We start from the raw sequence: 2,735 nt of genomic DNA on the forward strand, positions 1-2,735 counted from the left end.
CGCCGAGTCCCGCCTCCCCGCCGAGCTCCGCGAGCGTGCAGGTGACAGCCGGTGCCTGGCGCCTGGAAGGAGAGGGGACACCCGAAGCGGCGTCTGCGGGGTCCGGGCCCCCGGGGGGGAGCGGGACGCCGCCTCTCGGCTCCCCTCGGGCCGCGGCTCCCGGAGTCCCGCCCTCCCCGCGCCGGGTCCTGCCCCGCCGCCCGGAGCTCCTGCTCTGAACTCAAGTGCCGCGACCCTAGCGGCGGTCGCTGCGTCAGGACATGTATCACTTCCAGCTTCACAGAGCCCGGCGAGGCAGCCTCCTTAACCCCATTTTCCTGATGAGCAAACTGAGACGCAGAGAGGTCGGTGGCAGCCAGGACTCGAACCCGGTTTGAGTACAAATCCTACTGCCGAATCCCACCTCCTCGGCCCCCCTGCAAGTTCCCAGCGCCCTCTTGTCCGGTTTGCACGAGTCCTGTGACCAGAGAGCTCCAGCATACACACAGCACGCGGTGTGTGACTGCGGCGCGTAACCTGGTCCCAAGACCCCCGTCCCCTCCCTCATTCCCGTCGTTTAACTTGCTCTTCCTTTTCTCCTCTCCTCGCCTCTTCCTTCTAATCCCTGTCGGCTCCAGCTCTGGGACACCCCTTGGGAAGCCCTTCCCGGAAGCTGCGGTGGCCTTGGCCTCGCCACCGGCCTGAGGCCCCCCTCGCCCTCGGTGTGTCTGTGGCGCCTTCTGCAGGTGACCAAGGGCTGATGCAGGCCTGCCGCGGGACAGGCCAACTGCGTGGGGCGTGCAACCGCCAAGTGGGCCTTACCCCCTAGGCTTATCCTTAAAGGGCTCCGTTGACTCTAGTCCTCAGCCTCGGTACCCACGGGAGACCTCCACATTCGTACACGCACAACTCTTCTGAGGCGACTTAGGTCGGGCGTCGGATGGCCTGATGCCCAAGAGAAACAACTTCTCAGGGGAAGAGAGATTTCCGATCACTAGCTCAGTCTCCATCTGTTGCAGAGGGAGAAACTGAGACTCCAGAGCAGAAATGCTTTGCCCCAAGGCCACACAGCAGGAAAGGAGCCGAGCCGTGAGGGGACCTCCTGCCTGCCGGCCTGGCTCAGCACCCTGGCCTTCTCACCCCACGTGGGTGGGGGCAAGGCTGAAGAGCTCCCTGCCACCCTTCCTCCTCCTTCAGCCACCCTGGCGACCTAGGGGTGACCCAGATGGACTAAGGCTGTCTTGGGTCTGTGGGGGTGGGGATGGGGGTGGCATCTTTCCCAGGGATGTGGGAAGGAGAAACCTGGCAGAAGGGAAGAAGGAAACAGAGAAAGGTGAAAAAGATCGGAGTCTAAGAAGGGAACGCAGGGTCTTAGGTTGGAGGGAGAGGACAGGCTTCCTTCAGGGTCTCTCTTGAGTAGGGTGCCCCTATGTCACTCAAACTGAAACACCTTTGGGAGTGAACGGGGTGCTAACCGCCTCCCCCCTGGCCAGGACAACAGGCATAACCAAGACACCAGACAGCAGATGTAAACCGGGACCAGGCCATATGGTCACTTTATCTCTGAGCCCTGGATGTTAGGGCCACATCTGTGGTGACTTCTCTTAGCATCACCTCAGCTCTAGACCTCAACTTCCAGCTGTGCCCCTTCACGCCATCAAGGCACTTGCAGGCATGTCCAGTTCAACAGTCACTTGAGCTTGGACCTCTTTTATTTTCTATCCCAGCTAAGGACATCACCTGGTCCTCCGACCTGGAAATCTTCCCCCTAACCATTACGTCCAACTAGTCGCCAAGTCCTGGCAATTCCGCTTTCTCCGTGTGTCATGGAGCCCCTGCCTCCTCTTTGGTGGAGCCACTGTCCCAGCTGGCTTCAGTTCCTCCTCATATTTTCTCTCCCCCAGGCCACCCTTCATATTTCATACCAACACCCTGTAACCCTGGATTTCAGCTGCCTTTAGAAGAACACAGGTGTGAGACATCAGGTAAATCCACCCAACCAGACGGGCCCCACTCCTCACTGTTGTAGAATGTTTCAGAGCCTCCCCAAGGCTTCCTAACTGTAGGGAAATCTCCAGGGACCTGACATGAGTGCTCAGACACATACATCCCTTGATTTACTTGAGCCCCAGGAGCCCTGTAGGAAGGAACTTGGTCTCACCTGGAGTCAGAAACATGTAGATCTTTCCTTGGACAGAGACGCTGGGGGAACGCTGGCAGGAAGGAGAGCCAGGAAAGCACCACGAGGGAGGAAGAGAGGCCAGAGCGAGCAGCTGGTGTGGAAGTGAGGGAGCCAGGGGCCTGGGAGGTGTGAGAGGCCGGGCCCGCGCTTCCTCCTCTGAGAGTCTGTGGGGGCAGGAGGGCTGCAGGGCAGAAGAACAAGCTGGGCACTGGGATCCCAGCGGCTCTGCTGCGGACTCCATGCTGACAGGGTTGCTGGTGACAAGGACAAGGTGGTTCCCTACTGGCTGAGGGGAGGAGGAGACGAGAGGTCCGTGGTCTGGAGGGACAGGGAGGGGCCACAGTCCTGGCAGAGGCCCACTGTTGGCCCAGAAGCCAGGCTGTGGTAGAGGTTGGTCAAGCTGCCCATGAGTGGCGCAGGATGGTCAATGGAGTAGAAGGACGGCGAAAGCTGTCCCACCCCACCTGTAGGACAGATGGCCTTTTCTAGACCCACACATCGGGAGAGGCCAGGGGACATTTGGGTAAGCCCGTCTGGGAATTCTAGGGAATATTGTATTTAACTTTTTATTTCA

This window comes from Galeopterus variegatus, unplaced genomic scaffold, assembly GCF_000696425.1.
Source record: "Galeopterus variegatus unplaced genomic scaffold, G_variegatus-3.0.2 Scaffold2345, whole genome shotgun sequence".
Lineage (NCBI taxonomy): Eukaryota > Metazoa > Chordata > Mammalia > Dermoptera > Cynocephalidae > Galeopterus > Galeopterus variegatus.